Source organism: Pelodiscus sinensis, chromosome 7 (genome assembly GCF_052426305.1).
Source record: "Pelodiscus sinensis isolate ZL-2025 chromosome 7, ASM5242630v1, whole genome shotgun sequence".
NCBI lineage: Eukaryota > Metazoa > Chordata > Testudines > Trionychidae > Pelodiscus > Pelodiscus sinensis.
Window position 1 is genome coordinate 58,946,067 of NC_143058.1, and position 16,197 is coordinate 58,962,263.

At 44.4% G+C, this 16,197-nt stretch overlaps 1 protein-coding gene across 2 annotated transcripts in view; it reads right to left on the bottom strand.

Annotated features, from left to right (window-relative positions):
* The window catches only part of TRAK2 (trafficking kinesin protein 2), a 72,578-nt gene that overhangs the window by 42,986 nt on the left and 13,395 nt on the right, over positions 1-16,197 (bottom strand). The gene's annotated exons all lie outside the window — the stretch shown is intronic.

Below are 16,197 nucleotides of genomic sequence, written 5' to 3' on the forward strand. Positions count from 1 at the left end.
ATTATTTTATTTAAAGGGGGGGGGGGGGGAATGAAGCCTGAGTCCTAACAGAAAAAAAAAAAATCATAAAAGTTCATCATAAAAATCTCACACAATTGGTTGTGCCTGGTTACCAGCACATGTCTAAAACAGAAGTGATGTTGCAGTTTAAAATTGAAGCGAACTACCAAAACAGCTTAAGGAAACAAAGCTTTTGCTGTCCACTAGCCACAACTGTTAATTTATTGCGTAAACTTACAAAAAATATCAATATCGAGTTTAACTAAAAAAGCAAGGATAAAAAGGTCTCTGCATCTTAAGCTCTTTTGCTAACTTCAGCAATCTGAATTTTTTTTTGAAGTTGTAGATATGTTTCAAGCTTACTTTTTTAGATGATCAGTCTTCCATTATCTACCACAGCTAGCACGGATTTGATTTGCTATCTACAGTAATGTCTCATTTGGCAGGATCACAATAGATAAGGCAGAAACTTCCTACAGAGGAAATGCCAGACTCCCTATCTGTAGAATCTATGGACCCAAGAATGGACTTTCATCCATTAAAGTTGATTCAGACTTGCCAGTTGCAATATCTACCTGCTCTGAGATCCCTCTTTTTTAAGTAAAAGATACTCAGCTGCTCTAAAATAAATAATAGAATCCAAGATATTATCTATTACCTCAGATATTCACTAATCATCAGCTAATTTTCTACATACATTTCAAGTGTCCCCCATTTTTGAATAGTGATAGAAATGTAGCCGTGTTAGTCTGGGGTAGCTGAAGCAAAATGCAGGACAATGTAGCACTTTAAAGACTAACAAGATGGTTTATTAGATGATGAGCTTTCGTGGGCCAGACCCACTTCCTCAGATCAAATAGTATTTCCAAAGAAGAGAGTTCCTGTCTCAGATCATGGAGGCCATAATTTAAATAGGAAACCAGGCTGCCTTCTAAAACCTATATAACACACAACTGATAGGACATTCTGCAATATATCCGTAATAGGTCTTTTGCAGTGCTGATTTTATTGCTTAGTGAGCTAACTGCATTGAGTCTGAGAGACTTTAAAATGTTTTGTAAAGGTGTATTTTAAAAACATGGCTGTTACATTAAATCAGAAATGCCACTCCAAAAACTAAAACCTGAAAGTCTCAGATTTCTTGAGTTATCTAGTCATGAGGCAATTAAGATGCCCACTAGACAATCAAGATGGCCATTTGTCTGATTTAATTTAAAAAATTAAATTTCAAACTAAGCTTTTGATCTATTTGCATTATAAAATATACCTATTTTATATTGCATCTTTTTGCTCAGTTGCATGGAATCGTGGCAGGGGGGCGGGAGGGGAGAGAACTGACCAGCTTCCCAAGCCAGACCATGGAGTCTGCCCAAGACTCTCCATGGGGGTGGAAAGCATGGAGAACAGCATGGTGGGAGGAGGACAAGGAGAACAGCAAGAGCCAAGAACTTTTCACCACTTTGGAGCCAATCCCCTCATCCCAGGATCTCTCTCAGTTAAGCACTGATCATAGGAAGACGAGGGAGAGTGTGTGTGTGTGGGGGGGGGGGGGAGCGGGGCTTCTAGTGAGGTCACAATCTTCTTCTTGCTGCAAGTGGGGTAAGGTCTGTGGCATTCCCTTCCTCCCTCCCTTCTGTCCTCCCAACCACAGGCTTCTGTGGGATGGGAAAGTAGCACTCTCAGGAAGCAGGGTGTGGCACGGACAGAGGAGGGAAGCCATGTGAGTCACCGCCTTGCCTCCCCCCCCCCGTCCCTCCTCCCATCCACAGGAGAGTGCCTTGGCAGGTCCCTTAACATGTCTGCCTCCAAACGCGTGAGTCCAGATGTTCCCTTCAGAACTCTGTGTACCTTCTGTACAGTGGCTGCTTTGAAGCATATGTTCTGTGCAAGGCCAAAGTTATCTCCATTGTCTTTAGAGACACCTTCGCTGTATGTTAACAGATTAGGTTTTAGGCTTCACAACGTGTACCCTTGTAACTTTTTGTTATAGCAGGCAGCTTGCTGTGTACTCCCCTGGCCCTGCCAGATGTCAGTCTTGCATACAGCCACAGATAAAAATGGAAAAGCAAAGACATTCAATGAGAAAAGAGAATGAAGGAATAAGTTTCTGGAGATGTTGGTGAAATGGCCCTTGTGATCCACCAGTGCTTGCAGCACCATTGAGACATGTCCCTTGTGGTTTATGTACTCCATGGCAAGATGGCTGGGTACCAAGATGGGGATGTGTGTTCTGTTAGGGAATCCCATAGTGGCAAAGCCATCCGCTGTAGCATCCATGTTTCCCAGAGTCATTACTCTGCCACACAACGGTATTGATTGCCTTCGCTACTTGTAGAACAGCCCCCACTGAGGATTTTTTTACACCCCTAGTAATAATAAAATGCATGTATAACATGTGTCTTAACCACAGGATGATGGTAGGACGACAATCCTTACAATAGGGGTGTGGAACCTGTTTTGGGTTGGAATCCGCCGATCCACAGAAAAATCAGTTGGGGGCCACACACAAGTGAGAAGCAATGTGAGAAGTCCCTGACTGAGAAAGAGAAAGTCACTCCCCACATTCTTCTAGCACACCAGAGCCTGGGAGCTCCAGGCAAGTATGTTTTGTGTGCTCCAGTCCTGCAGGTGGGGTCCTGGAGCACCAGCGTGGGCTCCTCAATGCTGAGCCTCGGGGGCTGGATCCAGGCGAGCTGGGGGCTGTGTCTGGCCCCAGGCCTAAGGTTTCCCATCCCTGCCATACAGCCTATATAATTTGGGACCCTTCAAGTCCCCAGGGGATACAGACCGATAAGGAAGGATGATGACGGCATGTGCATGCGCTGAGTGTAGGTGTAGACAGAATCATGTCTAAAAGGGGGTACCTAGAATAGGCAAACTGAGTTTCCCATGGGAGACTCCAGCAGGAGCCACTCCCATATTGACAATCAATCCATGTGAGGGTCGACAGATTAACACCATGTTGGAGGATGTGAGTATGTCTGTAGTCATACTAGTGCCTAGAATAGTGATAGAAATGTAGCCGTGTTAGTGCCTAGAACATATCTTGTAGGGAAATTAGATATGCTGTTGCTTTTATGATTTTATTGGCAACTTTAATAAAACTAGTCCAGGTTGAATTTCTCTAATCCAGCACTCTGATACAGTAACTTCCGTGGTCTGACAGTAACTTCCATGGTCTGGCATGATTTTAGTTAGCCAGATGTCCTCTTATCATGGATGTGGCCAAGTTTCCTGCAGTAACATTATTTTTACAGCCACCAGTCCTGGCTCTCAATGTTCTGTGCTATTATTTAGCTCTAATTTTTCCCTAAATAATTTTCCCTTAAATGTCTTCTAAGAATCCAGTAAGCAGTGGAAGTGTAGGTAATGCTGCTACACAACACTGACCTCGTGTGGTTTGGCACCACTCAGGTCCAGAGTGTGCCAGACTATAGAGGTTCAAGCAGCAAACAAATGCTCTTGTGATTTGTGTGTCATTGCTTACAAATTTGTGTGTCTCAGGGCTCCAGATCTAGAATCAGCAGACAACTCTGTTGAACTTAAGATTGTAACTGCCAGAGTGGAACCCAGGGAAATATGATGAACTATCAATAGAATAAAAGGCTACACATTAAATAAAAAGAAACATGTCTTGAATCCTTAAAGATTCCGCCCCCTCTCAAATAAATAGGTGTTAAAAAAAGAAACATAATAAAAATACATTTCATTTTTCACTTAATCAAATCTCACATGCTTGGTATCGGTAATATTAATTCTTTAGCCACCCATCAGGCTCCACAAAATCTGATGATTCCCACTTTAAAAATAATAATAAAAAGAGAAAACCTATATACACTAAATGTAAAAACAGTAAAGAGGATATAAAGTCACTACACAGAAAATCCACAGGTTGAGTTAGTATTATAATCAGATTGGTCAGGCACGACTTGCCCTTTGTGAATCCATGCTGACTATTCCTAATCACTTTCCTCTCATCCAAGTGCCTCAATATCGATTCCTTAAGGATCCCTTCCATGATTTTTCCAGGAACCGAGGTAAGCCTATAGTTCCCTGGATCATCCTTCTTCCCTTTTTTGAAGATGGGCACTACATTTGCCTTTTTCCAGTCATCCGGGATTTCTCCCGATCTCCACCACTTTTCACAGATAATAGCCAAGGGCTCCACAATGACATTTGCCAACTCCCTCAGTACCCTCAGATGCTCTAAGTCCGGACCCAGGATTTATGTACGTTAAGCTTTTCTAAATAGTTCCTAACCTGTTCTTTACCCACCACGGGCTGACCATCTTCGTCCCATCTTGCGTCACTTGGCGCAGAAGTCCAGGAGCTGAACTTGTCCGTGAATACAGAGGCGAAGAAAGCATTGAGTACTTCAGCTTTCCCCACATCTGTCACTAGGTTACCTCCTTCATCCATTAGGGGCCGCACACCCTCTCTGATCACCTTCTTGTTTCTACAGGCTTGTTAACCTTTCTTGTTATCCTTCACATCCTTAGTCGCAATTCCATTTGCGCTTTCGCCTTCCTGATAACCCCCCGGCATTCTCGAGCTATACCTTTAAACTCCTCCCTGGTCATTTGTCCACGTTTCCACTCTTTGTAAGCTTCCTTTTTATGCTTAAGTTCACCAAGGATTTCCCCTGTAAGCCAATCCGGTCTCCTACCATGTTTGCCTCTCTTGTTACGTGTCAGGATGGTTTCTTTCTGTGCCTTCAATAAGGCTTCTTGAAAATACTGCCAGCTGTCCTGGACTCCTTTCCCCTTCATGTTAACATCCCAGGGGATTCTGCCCATCAGATCTCGGAGGGTGTCAAAATCTGCTTTTTGAAGTCCAAGGTGTGTATTTTACTACTCTCTTTTCTTCTTTTGGTCAGGATCCTGAAATCTACCATCTCATGACCACTGCTTCCCAGGTTGTCACCCACCTCCACTTCCCCTATTAGTTCCTCCCTGTTTGTGAGCAGACGGTCAAGCTGCGCACAGCCCCTGGTCGGATCCTTCAGCACCTGTGTCAAGAAATTATCCCCAATATTCTCCAAAAACTTCCTGGATTGCCTGTGTTCTGCCATATTGGTTTCCCAGCAGATGTCAGGGTGATTAAAGTCCCCCATGAGAACCAGGGCCTACGATCTGGAAGCTTCGCTCAGTTGTCCGAATAAAGCCTCATCTACCTCATCCACCTGATTCGGTGGCCTGTAACAAACACCAACCACAACATTAATGCTGCTGTTTGTTCCTTTAAACTTAACCCATAGACTCTCAACAGGTTTTTCTCCCTCTTTATACTGGAGTTCAGAGCAATCGTAGTGCTCTCTTACATATAGTGCAACTCCTCCTCCTTTTCTCCCCTGCCTATTGATCCAGAACAGTCTATACCCTTCCATGACAGCGCTCCAGTCATGAGTCATCCCACCAAGTCTCTGTTATCCCAATTAAATCATATTTCTTGGACTGGGCCAGGGCCTCCAGATCTTCTTGTTTGTTGCCCAGGCTTCTCGCATTAGTGTACAACCACTTCAGGTAACCAGTTGATCGTCCTATCTTCTCCATTCGAAACGTGGGTCCCTCCTTTCTTGCCCCTTCCTCTCTGCATTTCTTCCCGGTATCAGACTTTCCCACTCCCCTCAGGGTTTTGGTCACCGTCCCCCGACGAATCTAGTTTAAAGCCCTCCTCATTAGGTTTGAAAGCCTGCCCACGAAGATGCTCCTTCCACTCTTTGTTAGGTGGATCCCATCTCTTCCTAACAATCCTTGCGCCCGGAACAGAGTCCCATGGTCGAAGAAACTAAAGTCCTCTCTGCGACACCTCCTGCCCAGCACGCATTTACGTCCTGAATTCGACGATCCCTGCCCAGTCCTTTCCCTTCAACAGGGAGGATGGAAGAGAATACCACTTGCGCTCCAAATTCTTGGATCCTTCTTCCTAGCGCTACATAATCCACAGTAACACGCTCAAGATCATTCTTGTCCGTATCATTAGTTCCCACGTGGAGAAGCAGGAAGGGGTAGCGATTCGAAGGTTTAATCAGCTTGGTAAGCCTCTTAGTGACATCCTGAATGCGAGCTCCCGGTAAGCAGCACACCTCTCGAGATTCCAGGTCCGGACAGCAGAGGGGTGGCTCAGTCCCTCTTAGGAGGGAGTCCCTAGCCATCACCACCCGTCGTTTCCTTTTGGGAGTGGTGGCCGTGGAACCCCCATCCAAAGAACTACGCATCCCATGCCTTCCAGTAGATGGTGTTCCCTTCTGGTTTCTTGCTTGTGAGGTCCCTTCCAGAGCTTTCAGCACTGCAGAGCCTATGGAGAGAGCTTGAAAGCGAATGCTTACCTCTATAGCATCGGGGGATTCCCGTGCTGGCCTTTTTCCCCTTCTAGAAGTTACATGCTGCCAATTCTCTTCTTGGTCACGTACTGCCCTCTCTGGCTCTTCTGCCTGCCGTGCTTGAAGGATTAAATGCTGCCTTCCATCGAGGAAGTGTTCATCCTCTCTGATCAAGCGTAGGGTCGACACTTGGGCCTCCAGTCCTCTAATTTTTTCTTCCAAAATGTCGACCAGCTTGCACTTGGTGCAGACTTGTCTTTCTTCCGGGAGGAAGACAAACATGGCACACGCTGTGCAGGTATCAACAGCAGACCCATTACCAACCATCGCTGCTGTCCTGGAAAAGGTATTTAAAAAGAAAGGCAAGAGAACCTCCCGCCTTTCCCAACTCCTTCTCACAACTCCCTGTTAGCACTCACCTGTTCGCAAGCTCCTTGGTCACTTGCCCACTGCCTTATAAAGCCCCTCCCCCTACCAAGGCTCAGCTAATCAGCAGAGGCTTCTAGAATTCAAACTTTAATTAGAAGCCAATCACAGCACAAACTCCATCAAGGGGAGGGGGAGGTGTGGGGGAAAAAAAAGCCTCACTCTCAAACACATGGGAAAATAAATAAATAAATAAGAACATAAGAACGGCCGTACTGGGTCAGACCAAAGATCCATCTAGCCCAGTATCCTGTCTACCGACAGTGTCCAGCACCAGGTGCCCCAGAAAGGGTGGACCGAAGACAATGATCAAGCGATTTGTCTCCTGCCATCCCTCTCCAGCCTCTGAAACAGAGGCCAAGGACACCATTTTATCCCCTGGCTAATAGCCTTTTATGGACCTAACCTCCATGAATTTATCCAGCTTCTCTTTAAACTCTATTATAGTCCTAGCCTTCACAGCCTCCTCTGGCAAGGAGTTCCACAGGTTGACAACACACTGTGTGGTGAAGAGCTTTCTTTTATTAGTTTTAAACCTGCTACCCATTAATTTCATTTGGTGTCCTCTAGTTCTTCTATTTAGGGAACTAATAAATAACTTTTCTTTATCGGCCCTCTCCACACCACTCAGGATTTTATAGACCTCTATCATATCCCCCCTCAGTCTCCTCTTTTCTAAACTGAAAAGTCCCAGTCTCTTTAGCCTCTCCTCATATGGGACCCGTTCCAAACCCCTAATCATTTTAGTTGCCCTTTTCTGAACCCTTTCCAAGGCCAAAATATCTTTTTTGAGGTGAGGAGACCACATCTGTATACAGTATTCAAGATGTGGGCGTACCATAGTTTTATACAGGGGCAGTAAGATATTCTGGGTCTTATTTTCTATCCCTTTTCTAATAATTCCTAGCATCCTATTTGCCTTTTTGACTGATGCTGCACTCTGTGTGGAAGTTTTCAGAGAACTGTCCACGATAACGCCAAGATCTCTTTCCTGATTTGTCGTAGCCAAATTAGCCCCCATCATACTGTACATATAGTTGGGGTTATTTTTCCACGATGTGCATTACTTTACACTTAGTCACATTAAATTTAATTTGCCATTTTGTTGCCCAATCACTCAGTTTGGTGAGATCTTCTTGGAGTCCCTCACAGTCTGCTTCTGTCTTGACTATCCTAAACAGTTTGGTATCATCTGCAAACTTTACCACCTCACTGTTTACCCCTTTCTCCAGATCATTTATGAATAAGTTGAAAAGGATTGGTCCCAGGACTGACCCTTGGGGGACACCACTAGTTACCCCTCTCCAATCTGAAAATTTACCATTTATTCCTACCCTTTGTTTCCTGTCTTTTAACCGGTTCTCAATCCAAGAAAGGACCTTCCCTCTTATCCCATGGCCATGTAATTTACACAAGAGCCTTTGGTGAGGGACCTTGTCAAAGGCTTTCTGAAAATCCAAGTATACTACAGGCAGTCCCCGGGTTACGTACAAGATAGGGACTGTAGGTTTGTTCTTAAGTTGAATTTGTATGTAAGTCGGAACTGGTACATATTGTAGGGGAAACTCTAGCCAAACATTTTTTTTTAGTTTTGGATAGCATAGGGAAAGGTTAACTCCCCTCTAATGTTTGTTTTGCTGTCTGTTTCCCTGTTCAGAAGATTTCACATCTATTTCTGTCCCTGTGACAAACTCAGGACTAAAGGAGTAACTCATCAAATACCAAACAGCTCTGCACCATGCTTTGAGCTAATAGCTTTATTTCCACACACCACCCAGGGTTCTAGGAGGAGGGTCCTTTTTTTGCTAACACAATGAGGCCAGCACTTTGTTTGTTTTGGTGGAGTCTTTGTTTGCCCAGGGAGCCCAGCATGTATAGGGGGAGGAGGGGCGGAGAGGCTGCTTTTGTCTGCTGTTCGGCAGCCTGTTGCTCAGGGGAGGGGGCAGCCTGTTGCTGGCGGGGAGGAGGGGGGAGGCGTGCAGGATGCGAGGCCGCGGGGGGGGGGGCAGCGGGCGTGGGGAGGCACTTTTCCTCTGCCCGGCAGCTCTGTGGGATCCCTGTCCCTGTGGCCAGCTGCTGCAGGCAGAGGCCAGTTGGAGCCGGCCGAAGAGGAGGAGGTGGTGGATTCTAGGACCCAGGTGAGCGAGCCCCGGGGACGCTGCTGCGCTCCGGGAGCCCGGCATGTATAGAGGGGAGGAGGGGCAGAGAGGCTGCTTTTGTCTGTTCGGCAGCCTGTTGCTCAGGGGAGGGGGCAGTCTGTTGCTGGCAGGGGGGTGAGGGGGGGCAGCGGGCATGGGGAGGCACTTTTCCTCTGCCCGGCAGATCTGCGGAACCCCAGTCGGAGCCGGCCCGAGGAGGAGGAGGATCCTAGGACCCAGGTGAGCGAGCCCCGGGAATGCTGCTGCGCATGTGCGGGAGTTGCCTCACCCCGCTCGTATCTAGGGATCCGACGTAAGTCGGATCCACGTAAGTCGGGGACTGCCTGTATATCTACTGGATCCCCTTGTCCGCATGTTTGTTAACCCCTTCAAAGAACTCTAGCAGATTAGTAAGACAGGATTTCCCTTTACAGAAACCATGTTGACTTTTGTCCAACAAATTATGTTCTTCTACATGCTTCGCAATTTTATTCTTTACTATTGTTTCGACTAATTTGCCCGGTACTGAAGTTAGACTTACCGGTCTGTAATTGCCAGGATCGCCTCTAGAACCCTTTTTAAATATTGGTGTCACGTTGGCTACCTTCCAGTCATTAGGTACGGAAGCCGATTTAAAGGATAGGTTACAAACCACAGATAATAGCTCAGCAATTTCCCATTTTAGTTCTTTTAGAACCCTTAGATGAATGCCATCCGGTCCCGGAGATTTGTTAACATTAAGTTTTTCTATTTGTTCCAAAACCTCCTCTAATGACACTTCAATCCGGGACAGTTCCTCAGATTCATCACCCACAAAGGACGGTGCAGATTCAGGAATCTCCCCAACGTCCTCAGCCGTGAAGACTGAAGCAAAGAAATCATTTAGTTTCTCCGCAATGGCTTTATCGTCCTTGATTGCTCATTTTATAGCTCGATCATCTAGGGGACCTACAGGTTTTTTAGCAAGCTTCCTGGTTCTAATGTACTTAAACATTTTGTTATTTCTTTTTGAGTTTTTGGCTAGCTGTTCCTCAAAATCTTTTTTTGCTTTTCTTATTACATGTTTACACTTGATTTGACAGTGTTTATGTTCCTTTCTATTTATCTCACTAGGATTGGACTTCCACTTCTTAAAAAATACCTTTTTGTCCCTCACTGCTTCTTTTACATGGTGGTTGAGTCACTGTGACTCTTTTAGGTCTCTTGCTATGTTTTTTAATTTGGGGAATACATTTAAGTTGGGCCTCTATTATGGTGTCTTTAAAAAGTTTCCATGCAGCTTTCAGGGATTTGGCTCTAGTCACTGTGCCTTTTAATTTCTGCTTAACTAACCTCCTCATTTTTGCCTAATTGACCCTTTTTGAAATTAAATGCCAGGGTGCTGGACTGCTGAGGTGTTCTTCCCACCACAGGAATGTTGAATGTTATTATATTATGGTCACTATTCCCAAGCGGTCCTGTAATGGTTATATCCTGGACCTGATCCTGCACTCCACTCAGGACTAAATCGAGAATTGCCTCTCCCCTTGTGGGTTCCTGCACTAGCTGCTCCAAGAAGCAGTCATTTAAGCCATTGAGAAATTTTATCTCCGCTTCTCTTCTTGAGGTGACATTTATCCAGTCAATATGGGGGTAATTAAAATCCCCCATTATTATAGAGTTCTTTATTTTGGTAGCCTCTCTAATCTCCCTCAGCATTTCTATGCCAGTATCGCTGTTCTGGTCAGGTGGTCGGTAATATATCTCTACTGCTAATTTCTTATTATTGGAGCATGGAATTTCTATCCATAGTGATTCTATGGAACATGTTGATTCACTTAATATTTTTATTTCATTTGATTCTACATTATCTTTCACATACAGTGCCAAAGAACTCTAACAAAAAAAAACCAAACAAACAAAAAAGCACACACACCAACCCTCACTCAAACACAAGCTCAGCACACAGCAAGAAAGCCCCAAACACAACACCCACTGCCCTCAAGACTCCTGTATCTGCTTCTCCTCTACTTGGAGAGCTCCCTCTCAAAATTCCCTGTTAGCACTCACCTGTTCGCAAGCTCCTTGGTCGCTTGCCCACTGCCTTAATATTGACTATTCTGCATTCTTCTCTAAATGTCCTTTAGATGTGCTCGAGTTCATCTAAACTAGAAGTCTATAAAACTAACTAATATGTCTCGACTTAAGATGTCCCTTCCAGCCTTCCATTTTCAGACCATAGGATTAAAAATGATAAAAATAGAAAGGTTAGTCACTGGGACTTTTTTAATCCAATTTGGCAGTCTTTTATTTGGACTTCAAGTCAGACCTAGTAAAAGGCCTTTTCCATTTCTAGCATCTACTATGCAACAATATAAGGCTGTCTTTAAGACCAGGAATTAAGCTAGGCCACAAATTTAAGTTTTGATGAAAAACTGACCAAAGTCTATCCATAACAAGTTTTTGTGTGAAATAAAAATGAATCCATAATTAACACAACTTGAATATAAACATTCTCTTACAACATTTGCAGTTCAGATACCAGAACATCAGAATCAAAAGTATAAATTCGTTAGCAACAGAGAAATTGGCCAGTCCACTTTGGAAATGTTTAACTGCACCTATGCTTTTTCACCAGTCCACGGAAGCAAGGGGAAAACAGGAAAAAATAGCCATATTATTAATATAGGCAGACTAACAATATTTTCCGATCTGTACACAGACTCCTTTTTTATATTTACTCCAAAATTTGTTAAAAATCCATCCTGTGCTCTCCAGCTCAATGTCTAATTCTCTGATCTCACTCCTCTTAATACTGATCTCATTCCTCTAACTCAGGGTGGTGGGCAATAATTTTTGGTGGGGGTTTTGGTAAGTGGTCAAAGACTTCACTTTTCTGTAGAGGGGTTGCAGGGTCCAAGTTGGATGCAGAAGGGCGCACAGGGTAAAGGATTGGGGTTCAGGAGACAGTGTAGATTCTGAGAGGGTTTTTGGGTGAAGGAGGGGGTTGTGACCTGGGTCAGGGGATTGGGGTGTAGGGTGAGGGAGGGAGTGTGGGTGCAGGAGAGGATTCTGGTCTGGGAGAGGGGTGTAAAAGGGGGTACAGAATCTGAGAGGGAGTTGTCATCTGGGGCAGAGGGTTTGGATAGCGATCTGGGGGAGGGAGTTGGGGTGTTGGGATGCCAGAGGCAGGTGCTGGCTGAGAAGAGTTTACCTAAATGTCTCCTGGCCAGCAGACTGCAGCCCCCCAAAGCAAGCTGGGCTCCCTGCCTGCTGCAGCCCCAGCCCGCTTGAAAAATACAAGCTGCTCCCTCCAGATGGCTCAACTCCAGCTGCCCCACTCTCTCAGGCCAATCTCGCAGCTCTGATTGGCTGGCTGTTTCCAGCCAATAGGAACTGAGAAATTGGCTGAGGTCAGTTCTTATTGGCCAGCTGTTTCTCACTAATAGGAGCTGAAGATTCAGCTGGGGGCGGGCAGATTGCACAAAGCCTCCCTCTCCCTGCAAAGCAGAGAAATACAGGGATTCTGTTTTAAACCCTGGCAGCTGCGTGTGCCTGAGGGTCCTGGCGAGGGGGGAGTCCGTGTGCCAGGTCCTGTGGTTGGATGGGCAGGATCCGGCCCCTGAGCCGTATTTTGCCCAGCCCTGCTCTAACTCCTATTCTCTTTTTCTTATTTGCATGCTGTGGTTTGTTTCTGCTTTCCTGCCAAACTCTTCTTACAATGTGCTAATTAACTCTCCTCTTCATATCCATTCCTTTTGTGAAGCAAGATGATTTTTTTTTTTTTTACTGACTTTGTCTCCTTGAGCATGTTATACTTCAGTGGAATATATTAGACACACAAATGTGGAACTTTATTGAAATAAATTGTATTCTCAGTGGGGAAAAAAAGCTTCAGTTATCATTTGCAGTACCTAACCAAAGTAATGACTTAAGCAACAGCTTTTTCAGTTGTCATTTCAATCTAATCAGGCCTTAAGGAAAGAAGCTACTGAGCGTCTCTAGGTAAGGATAAAAAGGGAAAAGAATGGTAATGATGTTGTAGTGGGAATTTATTAAAGGTTACTAAATCAGGAAAGGAAAGCTGATGAGTAATTCTACAAGCAAGTAACAAGACTAATATATGAGCTTGCAATAATGGGGGATAATCTTCCAGCAAATATGATGGAAGTTAGTATCACAAAGACAGTAAACTTTCTAAACTGCTCCACAGCACAGGCTACAACAGCAACTACCTCAACCCACTGGATAATATTGTTAACCTCTCTAGCTACAAACTCAACCCAGCAGAAGAGTCTGTCTTATCCCGGGGGCTTTCTTTCTGCCCCACCTCCCCCACTAATTGGATTCAATTTTGTGGTGACCTTGAGGCTTTCTTTCGCCGCCTATGAGAATATTTTCAAACTACCAATGAACATCAATCTGACCAACCAGATCCCCCCTATCAACACCAAAAGAAATACAATTCTATATGGACTCCCCCTGATGGTTGGAATTACAATCTGGACTTCTATACACAATGCTTCTGCAACAATGCACAGACTGACATGATTCACAATCAATATACAATCTCAGCCGCGCTGAACACTATGCCATCCAGAGTCTCAAAAACAACCCGGACATTATAATCAAACCAGCTGACAAAGGGGGTGCTGTGGTCATTATGAATAAGTCCAACTATGACCAGGAGGCAATGAGACAACTTTCCAACATCACATTTTACAAACCTCTCTCCTCTGATCCCACATCAGAATACCAAAAGAAACTACACTGTCTCCTTAAACTCCCTACCTCTACTCAGGACCAAATCCAAACAGGCACGCCTTCTGAACCCCGACCAGGATTGTTCTATCTGCTTCTCAAAAATCCATAAACCTGGACACCCCATCATCTCAGGTATCGGCACACTCACTACTGGATTATCCAGTTATGTAGACTCTCTTCTCAAACCCTATGCAACCAACACTCCCAGCTATCTCCGAGATACTACTGACTTCCTGAGAAAACTACAAAACATCGATAACCTCCCTGATAACACCATCCTTGCTACCATGGACGTAGAAGCTCTATACACCAGCATCCCACATGAAGATGGATTACAAGCAATTAGAAACACTATCCCAGAGGATACCACTGCCAATCTGGTAGCAGACCTATGTAACTTTGTTCTCACCTGTTGTAAAGCAGGCTTTTTCTGTCCATGGCCTTCGCGTATAGCCCATCCTGCCACACAAGGCCCCTCACAGAAAACCCAGACTGTGAGATACTCAGAGAAGCATGGGAAGCACAATGCAGCTTTCTGTAAAACAGAATTTGGCCTTGCAGGCATCATAGAACAGGGAGGTGAGCATGAAAAAATAGAACACAGCTGCAAGAGATAAATAAGACTCTCTCGACCAGTCCTTGAAGGCAGGGAGGTAGTCATAGGGAGATAAGACGCAACTGCCATGCACACTGACCATGCCCACACCCAGCACTGTCCACGGGGCCATCAGGCCGGGCATCATGAAAAATTCTATAGGGCAGTATTTTACGTTACCTCATTACCAGCCTATCAGGCCCAGCCAGGGAACTGACCCTAATAAGGTACCGGATATCAGGTTATGTTATAAAAGACCCTCAACCCCTTTGTTCGACGGAGGTTCCGTGTATTGAGGGCATGTGGGTTTTTTTGCCCAGCTAAAGGATTGATCACCCTGAGGCTGCCTCCCCACCCTTCAAGTCAAATATAGAGGTGCACGAGTCCTGAGCATGCTCTGAGTTCTAGTGTGTCTTTGTGTTATCCTTGCTGGATTTGTAAGTATTGCTTAAATGTATTCGTTATTGGTTTAATTAATAATTAAATTGTGTTAATTTCACAGTGTAATTCTGTAAAGTGTATCTAAGTTCTGTTAACCACACTGTGCAAACTGTATAATTGTGTGTTGTATAGTAGTGTTGTATTTAGGTTAAATATAAGTGTTAGAAATAGAAGCCCCGGAGTTGTTAAGTTGTAAAAGCAGATTTATGACTAACTCCACCAGCTGCCCTAAAATAACCATAGAGGGGCTGGCTTTGGACGAAGTTTTTATTATCATTATATTAGCTTTGTTTTTGTAATTTTGTTAAGCAAATTAGAGACAGTGATTTGGTATAGTTGAATTGTAATCAAAGAAGTTTGTAATTAGTTAAGTATAGCTAAGTTTAGGGTTTTCTACCTTGTAAAAGCATTGGGCAATTGTTAGTTAAAAAGACCATTTTCTAATTGTTAGTTTTGATAAAAGAATCATTCCACTTAATAAAGATCATTTGTTTTACACCATCATCCAGTAGTTTTCACTGGGTAATCGGCTTTAACCCTTGAGGCTTCCACCACATCACCGAACCAAGGTGCAACATCACCCACAATTATTTCCAATTTGGGGACAACTTATACCTCCAGATCAGCAGCATAGCCATGGGTACCAACATGGCCCCACAGTACGCTAACATCTTTATGGCTGACTTAGAACAACGTTTCCTCAGATCCGGTCCCTTTTTACCCCTTCTCTACTTACACTACAGCGATGACATCTTTATGATTTGGACCCATGGCCAAGAAACACTGGATGAATTCCACGGCAACTTTAACAACCTACACCCCACCTTCAATCTCAGCCTGGACCATTTTACACGAGAGATCCATTTCCTGGACAGCACAGTACAAATCACTAATGGTAAATTAGACACCACTCTCTACAGAAAACTCACTGACTCCTACAGTTACCTACATGCCTCCAGCTCCCATCCAGGACACACCATATGATCCATCGTCTATAGCCAAGCCCTTAGATACAATCGCATCTGCTCTAATCCCACGGACAGAGACCAGAAACTTCAGGATCTCTACCAAGCATTTATAAACCTCAATTACCCACCCAGAGAAATAAAAAAAAATAAAATAAAATTGAAAGAGCCAGACGAATACCCAGAAACCCTCTACTTCAAGACAGACCCAAGAAAGCCAACAATAGAACACCACTTGTCATCACCTATAGCCCCCAACTTAAACCCGTCCAACGCATTATCAATAACCTACAACCTATACTGGAACAGGATACTAAACTCCGAGAGACTCTGGGAGACAGACCCATAGTCTCCTATAAATAACCACCTAACATCAGGATGATTCTTACATACAACTACAGGACATACCACACTAATACCAACCCTGGAACTTTCCCTTGCAACAAACTCCGGTGCCAGCTTTGTCCACATATTTACTCTGCTGACACCATTATTGGACCTAACCATGCCTATTACAAGATCAAGAACACATTCCTGTTCATCTAGAAATATAATTTATGCCATCAT